This window comes from Oryx dammah, unplaced genomic scaffold (genome assembly GCF_014754425.2).
Source record: "Oryx dammah isolate SB20612 unplaced genomic scaffold, SCBI_Odam_1.1 HiC_scaffold_20, whole genome shotgun sequence".
NCBI classification, from domain to species: Eukaryota; Metazoa; Chordata; class Mammalia; order Artiodactyla; family Bovidae; genus Oryx; species Oryx dammah.
This window is the reverse complement of record NW_024070204.1, coordinates 17,974,052-17,993,314: the sequence shown is the minus strand read 5'-3', so window position 1 is coordinate 17,993,314 and position 19,263 is coordinate 17,974,052. Positions and strand designations below refer to the sequence as shown.

Below are 19,263 nucleotides of genomic sequence, written 5' to 3'. Positions count from 1 at the left end.
ACATATATTCTTCCGTATTATAGTTTTGTGTTAAGTTTTGAAGTCTAGTATATCTGGTTTTCTTACTTTTTTTTTTTTTAACAGTGTTGTTTTGGCTATTTAGGTTAAGATTACCTTACATCTTCCATATGAATTTTATGAATGACTCATCTTCTAAGAAAAAGTGGAGATTTTAGTAAATAAATAAATTTGGTAAAATAAATAAATATTGCATGATTAGCAATATTAATGGAGAAGGACATGGCAACCCACTCCAGTATTATTGCCTAGAAAATTCTGTGGACAGAGGAACCCGGCATGCTACAGTCCATGGGGTCACAAAGAGTCAGACATGACTGAGCACATCAGCACAGCAATATTAGATTTTCATATCAACAAATAATTTGGATCTTTTAATTTTTTTCAGGGATAATTTATAGGCTTCATTGTTTACATTTGCTCTGCTTTTGTTATATTTTTATTCCTAAACACTTTATTGTCTTTAATGCTGTTTTAAATTGATTTCTTAATTTAAATTTTAATTATTTATTGAAAGCCTATAGAAATAAAATGTATATTTCTATATTCATCTTATATCTCAACATATTCTAAACTTAGTTTCTTTAGCTTTAATAATTTTTGATGGTCTGTTTAGAGTTTTGTATATAAGAAAAATCAGGTCATCTGCAAATACAGGCACTTTTTGTTTGTTTGTGGTTCTAAAGTGGGTGCGTTTTTTTTTTTTTCTTACTTAATTGTCCTTTCTAGAACCTCCAGTGTAAGGCTGAATAGAAGTGGCAAGATTGGGTATTTGTCTTGCTTTTGATCCTTGGAGGAAAACTTCTAATCTTTTACTATTAATTATGATGATACCTGTTGATTTATTGTGAGTATGTCTCCACCTGGAGAAGGGATGGCTGTCGTATCAGATTGAAGCTGTTCCCTTCTATCCCTCATTTGTTTATTGTTTTTATTGTGCAAGGTGTTGGTTTTTCTCAAATGGTTTTCAGAATCCATGAAATAATTATATAATTTTTGTCGTTTATAATACTGGTATGTTGTATTATATTAATTGATTTTGATATGTTTTAAGCAAACTTTCTTCTCTGAATAAACCATACAGTTATAGTGGATAACACTTTTTATATGTTCCCAGATTTGATTCACTAATATTTGTTGAGGATTGTTGTATCCTATATTTATGAGGTAAACTGACCTGTAGATTTCTCTTAAATTATTTTTTGGAGAAGTTTATAGAAGAGTGATGTTAATTATTTCCGTATTTGGTGAAAGGCACCATGTGGCTATTGGACTCTAAACTTTTCCTTGTGGATTTTCACTGTGATTTCAACATACTGCTTTTCAAGACTACTGTGGAGTTAAGGGAAGCAGGGAGGATGTAAATAGGGCACATTGTGTGTGCTAAGTTGCTTCAGTTGTGTCTGACTCTTTGTGACCCTATGGATTGTGGCCCACCAGGCTCCTCTGTCCATGAGTTTCTCCAGACAAGAATACTGGAGTGGTTGCTATGCCTTCCTCCAGGGGATCTTCCTGATCCAGGGTTCAAACCTCAGTCTCTTAAATCTCTGGAATTGGCAGGGTGATTCTTTACTACTAGCAACTACCTGGGAAGTCCATAGCATGTGTTGAAGCAGCGCAAATTTCACTGCTCACACAAAGATTCAGCTGTTTTTCTTGTTTACAATTCCCTTGGAATGCTGCAAGTCACTGATTAATTGCCAGAGCCCTAAAAAAGTTGATTATTACAACTTTTTGTCAGCATTCCCATTGCCTCTATGGAAGAGAAAATTTTAGTGGTCCTTCACCATTTTTGCAGATTCACCATTTTTGCTGATGTCTGCAGTGTATTTGTATGTAATATAATGAATGACTTTGGTGATGTTGGTTTTGTTCCTACTTTGTCTTGTTTGATTTTGTTCTCTTACATTCCTTTCTTCCTTTTCTTATTTATTTCATTTTTTGATAATTCTGCCTAATTCTTATATTGAGGTTTTGAGTCCTGGATCACTTTACTAATTTGTATCTTTTTTCTAGTGTCAAACAACATTCATTCACAATGTATAAAAGTCTATTTGAAATCAGTATTGTACCAGTTCACATCTGACACTTCGTGTTTGCTACACTGCCCACTTCATGCATGATGCTTCTGGCTTTTGAACTTTCACTTCATGCTTCAAACTCTCCCCTTCACAAATGCAATGCTTTATGACTATGTCTATTCAAGGGGAAACGTGCAGTAGGAGACCTGTGACTGCATTTTGTTCAGGGTCTTACTGAGGACCACACTGGAAGATGGTCTGCAGTAACTCCTCCCAGGGGACTGCTCCCAAGGAGTAGCAGAAAAACCAGGATATATATAACTTTTGGCTAGGCAGTACATGCAGTCACACATCATCTTAGAAACAGAGTTACAAATGTAGACTATGAATTTATGGTTACAGGGGCTAATAGGGGAAAGGGATGAATTGGAAGACTGGGATTTATACTGATGACTTTAAAATAAGCACCACATGAAAGTTGTGATTTAAGTTTCATTTGGGGTAAAATGAAGACCATAACCCAGGGGATAGCATTTCATATAGCTCTGAGACACTGCTCCAAAGAGATAGGGAAGAAGGTAAGTATATATGTGATTTGGGTGAAGGGGGAGTACATGTAATTAAGCATGTATGTTTTTACAGAAGTTTTCTGCTAGTCTTGTAAAGTTTACTGCTAGTAACAAGGAGAAGACATTAACATTGATGGTTTTAGTAATTTCCTAGATATGAGGAAATGCAAGAATTGGGCTTATCAAATCTTCTCCTGAAAATATCTGAGGACCCATTATGCTTGTTTTTCCCAGAGCACAGTGCCTCATTCTTGCTGCCCACTTTGAACTGCTTTCAGTGGGTATTGAAAATCAATAGCTGCACCAACACATGATTTAATCCCTTAGAGGTAGATGGCATTTGTCAATTTGTAATTGACAATATATATACACTACTTTATAAAAGTAATAACTGAAAGGATCTACTGTATACCAAAAGGAACTCTACTCAATACTCTATAATCATCTATATGAAGAAAAAATTTTAAAAAAGAGTGGATATGTGTATGTATAACAATCACTTTTCTGTACATCTGAAGCTAACACAACATTGCAAATTAGCTATACTCTAAATATAGAAAAAGTATGCTATATCAATTGACCTCTTTAATTAATAGAGAATTGTTTGTCCCTCTCATATTCAACTTGCTAAATATTTTGATCTTTGCCAGTCTGGTGCATGAATTAACAAAGATATCTCAGGTAATGTTTTCATGAGTTTCAATATATGAAGAGGTGCAAAAATCTGAGTTCAGTAAAATTCTTCCTGTCATATACATCTAACTATCTAAGGGGCCTGTTTTTCCAAAGGACAAAATGCCTCACTCTGTTTTTAATCTTGAGTCCCTTTCAGGATGCAGTGTTTATCAACGGCTGTAGTGGCAAATGACTTAATCCTTATAGAACTAGGTGGTGAGTCACATACTTTGTTTTACAACAGTATAATAACATTTATCTACCCATTCAATTTATTTCTACTTCTGTCATACTGTTTAGTCAGATAGCCTTATAAAACCCATCTTACAGTGTTATTAATCTTGCTTTAAATAGTTGTTTAAAGTGAGTTTTTAAGTGTTTTTGAAAATATTTACCTCTCCACTGTACACTTTTAGATCTTGTCAATCCTCCCTATTAAACCAAATTTCCTCTTGGCATTATTTTAATATCTTGACTTTCTTTTGTAACTTTGTAATTTATTTTTCTATTTATATACAGTAATATATCAGGAACTTATTTATGAAAATATCAATAATATTTCATTCTTTAATGATATTCATTGAAAAAAGATATATTGGGTACTAGAAACTTGAAAATGAATGAAATGTGGCTCTTGCACTCAATGAGAGTCCTATAAAGTGGGGAATGTCATTGAAAAAATGTGATGAGTGCTGAAAGACAGATAAGCAAAGGGTTCTTGGCGTCACAAAGGAATGGCAGCTTATTTGGGTGAAAAATTCAAAGAAAACTTCACAAAACATAAGAAACTACTAATCTCTGGGTAGATAAATAGAAAATGTCCAGTTTGAAATGGATCTAGTGTGGACAGTCTGACTTTTCTGGAGGCAGATTGTCTACTTGAGTTTGACTGAAATTCTGTGTCCGTGGTGAAGTGAGAAAAGATCAATTTGGACACACCAACGGAAGCCAGATGGAGAGACATTCCATTTGAAGCCTGTGGGGCCCTCTCAAGTGGTTTATGTGGAAAATTATCAAATTCAGATTTTATAAATAGCACACTGAACTGTACTGTGAATACTACTTTGATAGATCAGAAAGAGATCATGGGAGCACTTGGGGATAATAGCAAAAATCTAAGAGAACGTAAGAGTGTGAATTAGTAGTAACTATGATGTAGAGTAGAGGGTGAGGGGTGGGAGACTTTAAGGAGACGAAATCAAAAGCTTTTAGAAAGTTCAAATCAGGGGAAATGAAGAAAGAAACCAACATTAACACATACAGTTCCTTTTGAGTGACAGGAGAGTAGGTCAGCTCTTGTTATTCAACCCGATTATAAACACAACAGGAGAAACAGAATGAGTTCAGACTTGTAATTGAGCAACTTGGATTTTATGGTTCAAAAATTTCTGAATAACATTTCTATCCTTAGCAAGCTTAACTATGAGGAAAATTTGTGCGCAACTGAAGACTGCAGTTTTTATTTCAATATGCAGATTATATGAGCTTAGCTCATGTGCAGTAACTCCAAATTCCAGCACAGAAAAATAGCAAGACAGCTTATATTGTATTCCTCATCAATCCTCAGTCCACAATGTGTTCTATTAAAGAAACTTCACTATTCCCACTTTTGAATTTCCAGAAAGTGAAAGTGAAGTCACTCAGTCGTGTCCGACTCTTTGCCACCCGTCGACTGTAGCCCACCAAGCTCTTCCGTCCATGGGATTCTCCAGGCAAGAATCCTGGAGTGGGTTGCCATTTTCTTCTCCAGGGGATCTTCCCGACCCAGGGATCGAACGCAGGTCTCCCACATTGCAGGCAGATGCTTTAACCTCTGCACCACCAGGGAAGCCCAGAATTTTGAATTTCCAGAGTGAACACTTAATGTTTGAGTTTTCATTGTCCTTGTGTTATCATGTTCTTAGATTGGCCCTTTCCTTAAAAATATGTTATTCAGTTAACATATTCAATAACAATAAATTTTATAACAAAACAATAAACTGTTTAAATAACAATAAACAATATTCAATAATGCTGACTGACCTTAGAACAATTTCTGTTAAGTGATAGGGTTAAATGTGTAAATGATTAAAGATAAACTTGATGAGAATTTTTTTTAAAATCTTGAAAAACTTTCATCCTTTTATAGAAATGTGGAAATATAGCTATAAATTGAGAGTCACTGCTTTTTCCTTTGAGAAACTTCCCAACAAGAGAAAGGTAGTTCAACTCATGTCTTTGTTAAAATATTGACTACTAAGTGAGTCTGATGATCTTTCTTGCTCACTGCACTAAAAAAATTTATAATGGTAGACTCTATATGATTTGTCTCAGCATACAGTTTGGTACATATATATATATAGTGGGTTTGCATTTTTTTTTCCATTTAATTACACCAAATGGTTTTTAACTTTGAATAAACATAAGGCCAGAGGGAGAGCTAAATATAGATATAGAAATTATAGAGGTTAGGTGAGGGACATATGAGATGGGAGGATACATATCCTAAAATTTCAGATGGACAAGACATGTAGTCAATTATGAGTAAGCTTTACCTAGCAATACTGGGCTGTGCTTAGTTGTTCAGTCGTGTCTGACTCTTTGTGACCCCGTCGACTGTATCCCACCAGGCCCTTCTGTCCATGGAGACTCTCCAGGCAAGAATACTGGAGTAGGTTGCCATGCCCTCCTCCAAGGGATCCTCCCAACCCAGGGATCGAACCCACGTCTCCCACATTGCAGGCAGATTCTTTACCATCTGAGCCACAAGGGAAGCCCACACCTGGGTAGCTCAATGCCATAGCCTGAGAAATGTGGCTAAATTCAGGACAGAATTTTACATCCTAAGGCATGGCCAGAAGAATTATCGGATTCTTAGGCATCTTAAAATGAGAAACACACAAAGATTAGAGGCTATTCACCGAGCTGAAGTGGTACCTGAGATTTTCTAATGATTCTTAACTGTTTTGAGAAAGGGCTACAGTGTTTTATGACTTTTCCTCATAATTGGCCTAAATAAAACTCAGAATCCTTGTTTAATAATAGTGACACTTATACTAAAAAGTAATGGAAACTCATTCAATAAATCAAAACTAAAAGATATATAAAGAAAATTGACTAGTTTATGGCAGTATAGCTTCTTTTTCTGACTTCCTTCAAGTGTAAGATACCTGGATTATATTTTTCTTTAACTTTCTATGTTAATAAACTGAAATATATAATATTTATTGTTTTGTTTTTATTTATACTTTTTATCTAAATAAGATGTTATCTTGCATATTATTCCACAATATAATTTCTCTCAATGAAAAACAAATTATGGATAGTTCTTCAGAGCTAATTATCCATATTTTTTATTTTAATGATAATTTATAATTTATAAAACAATGCCCCCCCCCAAAAAAAAACAGTGTCCCTCCAGCTGAAGCTTTAGATTTTTTTTCCTCTAAGATAGTCAATAATTATTATTTTCACATAGCTATCCTTATACACAGGTGCTTAATTTTCCCCAACCACAGGGCACTAACCAGCTTTATTGATTTCTCTTTCTTGAAATATTTCTGGTTTCTCTGCCTTTTGAATTTCAAAACCCTATGGGTTTCAGTCCATCAGTCCTTCCTTTTTTTTTTTCCTCTGTGGTCTGGAAGATATACTGGAGAAAGAATAGGCTATCCACTCCAGTGTCCTTGGGCTTCCCTTGTGGCTGAGCTGGTGAAGAATCGACCTGCAATGCAGGAGACCTGGGTTCGATCCCTGGGTTGGGAAGATCCCCTGGAAAAGGGAAAGACTACTCTCTCCAGTATTCTGGCCTGAAGAAGTCCATGGACTATAATCAACATCTTGGTTGACTGCAACTTCTTGCTTTTAGTAACTATAGCTAAAGATGTAGCATCTGTGCTTCACTTCTCCAGTCACTTATACCTCATATTCTCTCTCTCTCTCTTTTTTATTTTTTAGGAAATATTTGCTCTTTCACCTTCCTTCATTCTTTCCAGCACTACTGAAATGATTGACATATGACATTTCATAAGTTGTAGGTATACAGCTTGTTAATTTATACAATTATATATCAGAAATTCATCACCACTATATCCCTAGCTAAATCCTCCATTCTGTCATATAATTTTCATTTCCTTTCTGTGGTGAGAACATGTGAGATCTATTCTTTTAGTATCTTTCAAATATTACTAGGCTATTATTAGCTATAATCACTATGTCATACCTTAGACTCTCCAAACTGTATTCATCTTATCGATGGAGGTTTGTACTCTTTGACCAACATCTCTTTTCCCTCACCTCTCAGTTCCTGGTAACTACCACTCTAGTCTGTTTCTCTGACTTCAGCTTCTGTAGATCTTACATATAAGTGATATCAAACAATATTTGTTTAGTATCTCAGGTATTGTGAATGAAACTGCAGTGAACTTGGGATTGTCAATATAGCATCAAGATTCAGTTTCATTTCTTTTCTTATATATATATTCATACATATATATATATACACCCCCAGAATGATAATTTCTAGATCATATTGGAGCTCTATATTTAATTTTTGAGGAAACTATACTGTTTTCCATAGTGAGTGTAGCAAAACTATATTCCCCCCAATGGTGCTAAAGTGCTTCTTTTTCTCCACATTCTTACCAATACTTATCTCTAGTCTTTTTGATAATAACTGTTCTAATAGATGTGAGGTAATATTTCACTGTATTTTTGATTTGCATTTCCCCAACAATTAGTGACACTGACTACCGTTTTATGTACTTGCTGGGCATTTGTATGTTCTTTGGAAGAACACCTTCAGTTCCACTGGCCATTTTTGAAATGGATTGGTTTCCTTTTCACTGTTAAGTTATATTAGCTCTTTTGCACATTTTTGATGTTAATACTTTACCAAAGATATGATTTGCAAATACTTCCTCCTATTCCCTAGGTTGCCTCTTCATTTTGTGGATGGTTTTGTTTACTGTGCAGAAGTTTTTCCATTTGATATAGTCCTACTTCTTTATTTTGTTTTTGCTTTTTTTAAAAAAAATATTATTTTGGTGTTGTTTACTTCACTTTCAAAATATATTCATGATCGCACCATTTTTTACCACCTTCACTACCGTCCTTGGTCTGTGCTGTTATCATCAGTCATCTTGTTAGTGCAGTAGCTTTCTATCAGCTATCCTAGCTTTCACTTTGTTTCCTGTTTCCTATTCTCAATAATGAAGCCAGCAGAATCCTTTTGAGATGAAAGGTGACACTCTACTCTCCTAACCATCCAGTTTCTCCACATGTCATTCAATTGCCCTTCATGATCTCACTTCCACTTAATTCTCTGATTTCTTCTCCACTACCATCCTCTTTGCCTGTGCTACTCTGGTCACAAAGGCCTCCTGGTTTCTGGAACATGCTAATAATATTCCCATTTGATGCTTTCATTCTTTGTTGCCCTGCCTGGAATACTTTTCCTTGAAATATGCCTTCAGACATCTCCCTTTCCTTCTTTCAGAATTGCTAAAATATCATTTTTTTAATATGCCTTACCTGATTCCTTTATTAATTTCTCATTGTGCTATTAACAAATCACCACCCAACCAGTGATAGCTTATGGTGAACAATGTCAGATTCATGATATCTGAAAGAGAGAATTTCATTTTGGAACCAAAGATATGGCTTCACTCACTTAGAGCTTCGTGTGGCAAAAGATTTATTACAGTGAAAAAGGGACAGAGAAAGATTCTGATATAGACATCAGAAGAGGGCAGAGAGTACCCCACTTGCTAGTCTTATCAAGGCCTTATATACTTTTTCAATTGGTTACTAACAATAGAAAGGTTTAACAAGACCCACTTCAAAGCATACATCTTAAGATAACAGGATTAGTCAGAGGCTCCTGTTAAGAAGGCAAAACATGTCCTTGAGCAAGATACATTGTTGTTATATAATTATTAGTACAGAGCTTGAGGGCTTCCCTGGTGGCTCAGAGGTTAAAGCGTCCGCCTCCAATGCGGGAGACCTGGGTTCAATCCCTGGGTTGGGAAGATCCCCTGGAGAAGGAAATGGCAACCCACTACAGTATTTTTGCCTGGAGAATCCCATGGACTGAGGAGCCTGGTGGGCTGCAGTCCACGGGGTCACAAAGAGTCGGACACGACTGAGAGACTTTACTTACTTACTTAAGGAAAAACATACCCTTGAGGAAGTTGTGTTGTTTTTTGTGTAATTATTAGCTTTGGGCTTAAGGAAAGTTAAGGAGATGGCACCCCACTCCAGTATTCTTGCCTGGCAAATCCCATAGAGGGAGGATCCTGATAGGCTGCAATCCATGGGGTCGCGAAGAGTCAGACACGACTGAGCGACTTCCCTTTCCCTTTCCCTAAAGAAAGTTAATCTTAGAAGAAATAGATTGCATAACAATTCAGAGCTTAAGAAAAAATATGTCTCACATAAATAAGACATAAAGGAATGTGGAAAAAAAAAAAAAGTTTGTCCCTTTTTCCTGCTTGGACTCTTTATCAACCTACCTAAGAATGAACTCCATCACTAGGGGCTTCAAACAACACAGATTTTTTCCTAAAGTCAGAAAGTGAAAGTCAAAGTCACTCAGTCCTGTCTGACTCTTTGCAACCCCATGGACTGTAGTCCATGGAATTCTCTAGGCCAGAATCCTGGAGTGGGTGGCCTTTCCCTTCTCCAGGGGTTCTTCCCAACCCAGGGATCGAACCCACATCTCCCGCATAGCAGGCGGATTCTTTACTGCTGAGCCACAAAGGAAGCCCTAACGTCAGAAGGTCAATATAATTCCCATGGCACTAAAATCACAGCTTAGACAGAGCTTCATTCCTTCTGTAGGCTCTGGGGAAGAATCCCTTTTCTTGGCTTTTCCTCCTTCTAGAGACATTACCTGGGACTTCAACAAGTCTCTTACATTTCAAACTCAGCAATGAGGCACTGAATACTTCTCACACTTCCTTTTCTCTCTCTCTCTCTCTCTCACCTACCTAGAATGGATTCCTCCCTATTAAGAAGCCACGTGTCAGATTAGTCCAATCTAAAGAAACTAAGGGGATTTCCTCATCTCAAAAGACCTCAGATTCAATCATATTTGTGAATTTATTTTTCTGGAAAAGCAACATATTCAGAGTTTCCCAGAATAAAGACATATGTTGAAGGACAAATAATCTACCTACCAAATTTAATATCACTTTAATATCATGACTTCTGTGTACCACCTGATCTCTTCGGATATTACTGCTTCTTTACTTTTTCTGTTTCCTTATTAAGTGTGATTCTTGCATATTGTATATTGCCATGTTTTCTGCTTAATGTCTGCTTTTCCCCAGTGGAATGAATAGGCACTACCCAGACACAAATATCTGCCTCCTTGTTCAGTGATAGATTTAAGTACTGAGTATCGTGACTGATCCATGGTGGATATTCAAAAACAATTTTTTTTTCCAATTAAAAAACTCCTAAAAATGACTGATGGATCAAACAATAATCTTAGATTTTGTTTGTCAGATGGCATTTCCAAAGGAACAAAGTCATTCACACTTCCATTATCTTTCTCCTCCCTCGCTTCTATATCAGAGAAGGCAATGGCACCCCACTCCAGCACTCTTGCCTGGAAAATCCCATGGCGGAGGAGCCTGGTAGGCTGCAGTCCATGGGGTCGCCAAGAGTTGGACACAACTGAGCAACTTCACTTTCCCTTTTCACTTTTATGCATTGGAGAAGGAAATGGCAACCCACTCCAGTATTCTTGCCTGGAGAATCCCAGGGGGAGCCTGGTGGGCTGCCATCTATGGGGTCGCACAGAGTTGGACACGACTGAAGTGACTTAGCAGCAGCACTTCTATATACAATTACTGTTTTCTTGCCTGAGAAAAAGGTACTAAAATGAATAGTTTAAATGGGGATGAAATCATAACACGTTTGAGAGTGTGAGCAGTGGTTTAAGTGGGTAATTTTATGGAATTGTATTAATATTTAGTATACCTTGAGGTTTTTTTTCCTCTTTAAAAGCAGATGACAGAGCCACCCCTTTCTCAGCTAGATCTTTTTATTATTTTTTAACTTTTTATTTTTATTGGAATATAACTGATTACTGGGGCTCAGTGGTAAAGAATCCACCTGCCAGTGCAGGAGACATGTGTTCTATCCCTGGGTTGGGAAGATCTCCTGGAGAAGGAAGTGGCAACCGAGTCTAGTATTCTTGCCTGGAAAACCCCATGGACAGAGGAACCTGGCAGGCTACAGTCCATGGAGTTGCAGAGTCAGGTACAACTCATTGACTAAATAGCAACAACATACCTGATTAAAAGTGTTATAATACTTTCAGGTGGAGATGGAAAGGTCTTAGGCATACATATACATATATCCGTTCTCCTCCAAACTTCTTTTCCATCCAAGCTGGCACGTAACATTGAGCAAAGTTCCCTGTGCTATACAGTAAGTCCTTGTTGGTTATCCATTTTAAGCATAGCAGTTCTCAACTAGATATTGACACTATTGATTGGCACTATTGGCACTATAAATATTGATTAGAAGATAAAAGAGGACATTAAATCTGATAGGGAATATGTCTTCTGGTGCCTTATGTTTCTCATTTTAATTCTAATCAATTGGTCACTTATTAGGCTACACAGCGATTAATAGTGAAATTCTTAACCCATGAGTGTATTCTGCAGTGGCCAAATATTTGGCACACTGAATGGATCTCTCTGAAGGAGAGCTGATGCACACGGGATTCTGACAACTTCCAACTTTAGAGATATTTTGTAGTTTTTCATCTTGTGTGCTAATACCTCTGATCTGGGATTCAGGGGGAGGGGATATAATAGTTAAAACATGTGTTCCTTTTTGCTTCTTTCCTCCTCCTCTTTTTCATTTACTAGTTTTCTTTTCTAAAAATACCAATAAAACAGTCAAAAGCTAGAAAGTAAAATTCAATCATGAAACCTTTGTATCTGCAAGGACGTTGGATGTTTCTAGTTAAACAAATGCAATCCTTATTTTCTTACTCTCATCTAATTTCTTAACCTTTTAATTGATTAACACTAGCTTTGTGGTTGAACAAAATACTTTACTGACACTGCATTTAGCAGAACTTTTTTACATATGAATTGGTGAATGGTTAAATCTGATGATTATGTATTCTTTTGTTGTTGTTGCATGAAGAGACTGATGTGTTAATTACCAATAGTAATTAATATGTATGGTAAAAACATAGTTGATATATTTCTTCTTTGCATCAATTACTTATTAAGAGTTCAATTGATTTTTGTTTTATCTGCTTATGGTTTAAAATAAATATAACATTTCCTGGAATGAGAGAAACACAGTAAATTTTAATGACATGTCTTTCCTGTGATTCTTACATAGCTATAACATTTTATCACCTGTATTTTATGTGTTAGAAAAATGACTATAATGAAATCACTATATAATATTTCTGACTCTTTCTGATTTCTACTGGAATATTGTAAATACAAACTTCCTATTCATAAAATGCATACATTATATAGTCCAAAATATCATATTTTAAGTCAGTGGACAAGCCACTTTCAAAATTAATTGCTCTGACACTATCATCTTCTTAACCTTTTAAAGTTATTTTTCCCCAAAGGATAGAATATTATCTCAGTGAGGAATTCTGCATTAGAAAGAAAGTTATAAATGTTTACGTCCCATTCAAATGTGGTCCAGGGTGAATAAATAGTTTTCTGAGAGAAATTCATGTGAGTCATGTTAGCTTTCTAAGTGTTATAGGTTATTCCTTAACACTAAGGAAGAGACAATTTATTAAAGGAATACCAGAGAAGAGTTTATTTTGCTTCACTTGGGTGATTGTGTTTCCTTTTCTTTTCTTTCTTCCTTCTTGTCTTTTTACTGTTCTTTAAAGAAAAACTAATTAACTCTATGTTATTATGTGATCAGATACACAAGGATATTTTATTTTTGCTTTAGGACAGTATAATAGCTCTCTTTTAGCATAAAAACATCACTCTGGAAAATCTCATGATTCTATAAGTATATTCCCATCACTATGGGTTATGTAAGACCCTTCTACTATTCTCTTTGTAGGATTACTGAACTATGTATGACTAAAATCAACTTTATTTTCCAATTTTTAAAAAATATTTTAATGGAAAAAAGATGGAATCTCTCAATATAGTAGCTAGCTAAACTTACAATGCAATATTTCAAAAAAAAAGTGGTAGTTGCTCAGTCATATCCAGTTCTTTATGATCCCATGGACTGTAGCCTGCCAGGCTCCCCTGTCCATGGAATTTTCCAGGCAAGAGTGCTAGAGTGGGTTGTAATTGCCTTCTCCAGGGGATCTTCCCAACCCAGGAATCAAATTCAGGTCTCCTGCATTGCAGGCAGATTCTTTACGATCTGAGCCACCAGGGAAGCATCCAAAGCATTCCTACTTTATGACTCTTTTTCTAGTTCCTTTCACTTGATGTCTCATTGCTGCCCACCCTCAAAGATAATACATCTCTATTCTAATTATCAGTGTAACCTAATCATCTGTATCTAAGAGCTTTCTCTTCCTGACTTAAGATTTCTACCTCTTCTACACTCATTACTCTTCAGCCATTTCATTCAAAATATTCATTCATTTATTGTTTTTTGCCTTATAAAATCTAATATAAAACCTTCCAGAATCTTAAAGCCTACTTGTTAAGCAAAACAAGACAATGTAAGCAGTGTGTCCCCTAATTTCTGTTGGAGTGTGTGTTGTAAACAAAAATGAATTTTTAAGAATAGGTTGACTAGAGAAGAGGTAATCCTGAGGGTGTATCACTTTGTGGGTTCACAAATAATTCTCATTATAGTCTTGAAAAGTATTTATTGATTGACCTACTGCTACTGTGATGGATTTCCATTAGTGTTACATGGAAATTATTATTTCAAGGCCAGATGAGAAATTTTAAAAATCCACTGAATAAGTGATCATCTCCATTACTAAAACACTCAAACCACAATGAGATACCATTTCATACCAGTCAGAATGGCTGCAATCCAAAAGTCTACAAGCAATAAATGCTGGAGAGGGTGTGGAGAAAAGGGAACCCTCTTACACTGTTGGTGGGAATGCAAACTAGTACAGCCACTATGGAGAACAGTATGGCGATTCCTTAAAAAACTGGAAATTGAACTGCTTTATGACACAGCAATCCCACTGCTGGGCATACATACCGTGGAAACCAGAATTGAAAGAGACACGTGTACCCCAATGTTCATCACACCACTGTTTATAATACCCAGGACATGGAAAGCAACCTAGATCTCCATCAGCAGATGAATGGATAAAAAAGCTGTGGTACATATACACAATGGAATATTACTCAGCCATTAAAAAGAATACATTTGAATCCATTCTAATGAGGTGGATGAAACTGGAGCCTATTATACAGAGTGAAGTAAGCCAGAAAGAAAAACACCAATACAGTATACTAACACATATATATGGAATTTAGAAAGATGGCAATGATAACCCTGTATGTGAGACAGCAAAAGAGACACAGATGTATAGAACAGACTTTTGGACTCTGTGGGAGAGGGAGAGGGTGGGATGATTTGGGAGAATGGCATTGAAACATGTATACTATCGTGTAAGAAATGAATCACTGGTCAAGGTTCGATACAGGATACAGGATGCTGGCGGCTGGTGCACTGGGATGACCCAGAGAGATGATATGGGGAGAGAGGTGAGAGGGGGGTTCAGGATTGGGAACTCATGTACATCCGTGATGGATTCATGTCAATGTATTGCAAAACCAATACAGTATTGTAAAGTAAAATTAAAAATAAATAAATAAAATAGAGTCACAGATATAGAAAGCAAATTTATGCTTACTGGGGAATAAAGAGGGGAGGGATAAATTAGGAGAACAGAATTGACATACACTACTATATATATAAAATACATATATATATAAAATAGATATCATTACAGATCATTGAGTAGAGTTTCCTGTTCTATACAGTAGGTTCTTACTAGTTATCTATTGACTTATATCAGAATAGAATGTAAAAACAAGGGGATATATATGTGTGTATATATATAACTGATTCACTTGGATATGCAACTGAAACTAACATGGCATTGTAAATCAGTTTGGTTGCTCAGTTGTGTCCGACTCTTTGGGACCCCATGAACTGCAGCATGCCAGGCCTCCCTGTCTATCACCAACTCCCAGAGATTACCCAAACTTCTGTCCATTGAGTCTGTGATGCCATCCAACCATCTCATCCTCTGTTGTCCCCTTCTCATCCTGCCCTCAATCTTTCCCAGCATTAGGGTCTTTTAAAATGTGACAGCCCTTCGTATCAGGTGGCCAAAATATTGGAGTTTTATCTTCAACCTAAGTCCTTCCAATGAATACCTGGGACTGATCTCCTTTAGGATGGACTGGTTGGATCTTCTTGCAGTCCAGGGGACTCTCAAGAATCTTCTCCAACACCACAGTTCAAAAGCATTAATTCTTTGGCATTCAGCTTTCTTTATAGTCCAACTCTCACATCCATACATGACCACTGGAAAAACCATAGTCTTGACTAGATGGACCTTTGTTGGAAAAGTAATGTCTCTGCTTTTTATGCTGTCTAGGTTGGTCATAACTTTCCTTCCAAGGAGTAAAAGCATCTTTTAATTTCATGGCTGCAGTCACCATCTGCAGTGATTTTGGAGCCCTTAAAAATAAAGTCTGACACTGTTTCCACTGTTTTCCCATTTATTTGCCATGAAGTGATGGGACCAACTGTGGTGATCTTAGTTTTCTGAATGTTGAGCTTTAAATCAACTTTTTCACTCTCCTCTTTCACTTTCATCAAGAGGCTTTTTAGTTCTTATTCAGTTTCTGCCATAAGGGTGGTGTCATCTGCCTTTCTGAGGTTATTGATATTTCTCCCTGCAGTCTTGATTCCAGCTTGTGTTTCTTCCAGTCCAGCGTTTCTGATGATGTCCTCTGCATATAAGTTAAATAAGCAGGGTGACAATATACAGCCTTGATGTGCTCCTTTTCCTATTTGGAGCCAGTCTGTTTTTTCATGTCCAGTTTTAACTGTTGCTTCCTGACCTGCATATAGGTTTCTTAAGAGGCAGGTCAGGTGGTCTGCTAAATCAACTATACTAAAAAAAATAACAATAATTTTAAAAAAGTAAAATACTCAAGCTAAATATTATCAACTTATGTAATGCATTTTTATAATATCTCAGTGTACCTTTGAATGTGTTGTATAACAATATCAATACTGCTAAGTAAGGAAATCAGTCCTAAATATTCATTGGAAGGACTGATGCTGAGGCTGAAACTCCAATACTTTGGCCACCTGATGCGAAGAACTGACTCCTTGTAAAAGACCCTGATGCTAGAAAAGTTTGAAGGCAAGATGAGAAGGGGACAACAGAGGGTGAGATGGTTGGATGGCATCACCCAACTCAATGGACATGAGTTTGAGCAAGTTCCCGGAGGTGATGATGGACAGGGAAGCCTGGAGTGCTGCAGTCCATGGGATCACAAAGAGTCAGAACTGAGTAACTGAACTGAACTGAAGTTATAATTCACTGGCTACTGCACATTGTGAGGGCTTCCCAGGTGGCACTAGTGGTGAAGAACCCACCTGCCAATGCAAGGACTAAGAGATGCAGGTTTGATCCCTGGGTCTTGAAGACCCCCTGGAGAAAGGTATGGCAACCCAGTCCAGTTTTCTTGCCTGTAGTATCCCATGGACAGAGGAGCCTGGTGGATCGCAGTCCATAGGGTCCCAAGGAATAAGACACAGCTAAAGCAACTTAGCACACACTACGCATTTACTATCTAGTTAAACATAACTTCTGAAAAATTTATGCTAAGTGCTATGTTAATTCTCAAAACTTTATAAATGTGGAGTTAGATTCAAGTGTTAAAATCTAAAGCCATAAATTTGCTGGCATTTATCTTTAATTGAATTATTTATCATAATCCATATAAAGCATAGAGCATATAAAATTTTAACAGATGCTTTAGATTGACAACTTTACTACTTTTACATACTTCTGTTGCTGGTCTATGTCCATATGCCTATTCAAAAAATACATATAGTTAACTGCAGTGTGATCCTTTCCTCCAAAACTAAATAATTTCAAATTAAACACTCTAAAAATGTAAAATAGCATGTTATAATATCCTCAAGAGTCAATTTTCACCATTGTCATATCTTTCAATAGTTAGTTGTTAGAAGGTTTAACCGTTTCTGTCAGTGTTTTTAATTAGTCATATTTATTATATATAGATTTATAATCCATATACAGTATAGAAATAGCTATTAAAATGACTTCACCTTTTGTTAATTTAATACCATGCATGTTCCAGAAAATGTTTTAAAAACATTTGTTAAGAGAATTTGGTCCTTTACTTTGCTGTGTTTTCGTCATGGATAGACGTAAAATTGGAGAATATGAAACAGACTGCTCAATCGATATTTTGTAGATGTCTGATGCTTAAATGGTAATTTTCTTCTTGTAGGTGCTAAAATGATGTAAAGAGATATACATAAATGAATAAATTCATTTTCATGCATGCCTACAACTGTCTCCACACAACTCAGTCTACTGCTTCTTTTAGTAGTTAATTTACTAATGAAGTGTGAATCTTTGAAAGCTGTGTTTTTTATATTCTGCTAATGTAGTTTTATTCCTTTTTAGAAAAACTCCAAAAAATCAGTTTGAAAAAGATTTAATTTGTTGAATCTAACTGAGTGATGCCTATCAAAATTTTATCCCTGATAATGTCTTATGTGTTTTCAAGAAATAAGTACAATTTTTCCTGATGTACTGTTGTTTGTGTTTCAGATCCCTTCATTTTCCTGTTGAAATAGTCCTTTCCTTATATTATCTTTTTTCTGTATTTTATCTTTAAAAATGTCTTCTAAGAGTTCAGAGACTTTAACATAAACCTTGAAAATTTTTACTTTGGCTAGAAACCAAAATGCTATGTGAACAAGGTTATATATTTTCAGTGTTTCAGAGTGTCAGAAATTTGCAAAAGGTGAGTAGTTGAGGTTATGTGACCAAAAAGGTTTCATGTGAAGGATAACTGTTCAGATCTCTTGGGAGAAACAATTTTTCAAGTATGTGTTTGAGTTAAATCTCAAAATATTGTGGATGTTCTTAGCTAGAAATATAGCAATGCTATTCATAGAAATATTAACTGAACTTTGATGTTATAAGTAATAGCCATTGTGTAAATTATATGCAGTTTAAAAGCATTTGCTAATATTTAAATGATAAAAGAGTTTTTAATTATCTTAATGTATATTATTTATCTTTCTTATTGAAGAACTATGCTAAAATATTACTCCTATAATGTCTGTTCAAAGAAAATTCAATCATTTTAGTTTTACAAGTGAGATATATTAGTGTATCTCAATTAAAAATCAGGGCCTACTTAATGATTACATCTATACTGCCATTTAAATTTTGAGTGTAAAGTTTCATAATTTTTCAAGAAAGAAGGTTTTTTCTTTTTTAAATTTAGCAATCTGAAAGATATTTGTTTTTCCAAATTATAAAATTAACATTTCTGTGATAAATAAGTGTCCATTTTGTGTAAATTTTAATAAATAATTTGAATCTCAACTTTACTGTAGTATTTTTTTTAACTTTAACATTGAAATATAATGGCAAGCAGTTATTTATTTATTTATTTTTTTAAATTCCCTGTGGAAATATGGAAGACAACTGTGATTTACTGGTAGTTTCTTTTACAATTTTATTCTGTATAGGTAGCAAAACATTAATTTAGTAGAATGACAGCAAGGGTTATTCTTTTAAAGTATTGCTCATTAATATTTCTTCAATAATTACATCTCTTAGAACATAATAAAATATCCCTATTTATACCAAATAGAGAAAAACTGCACATAAACATGATTTTAGCAACACCTAGGACATTGGAGAAAGAAAAAAGGTCATAACCAAATTAAGTATTAAATTATAGATAGGCAATTTTCAGAGAACA

At 35.6% G+C, this 19,263-nt stretch overlaps 1 protein-coding gene across 3 annotated transcripts in view; it reads left to right on the top strand.

Moving 5' to 3' along the window:
- Positions 1–19,263, top strand: part of CDH18 (cadherin 18) — a 602,757-nt gene that overhangs the window by 283,213 nt on the left and 300,281 nt on the right. The gene's annotated exons all lie outside the window — the stretch shown is intronic.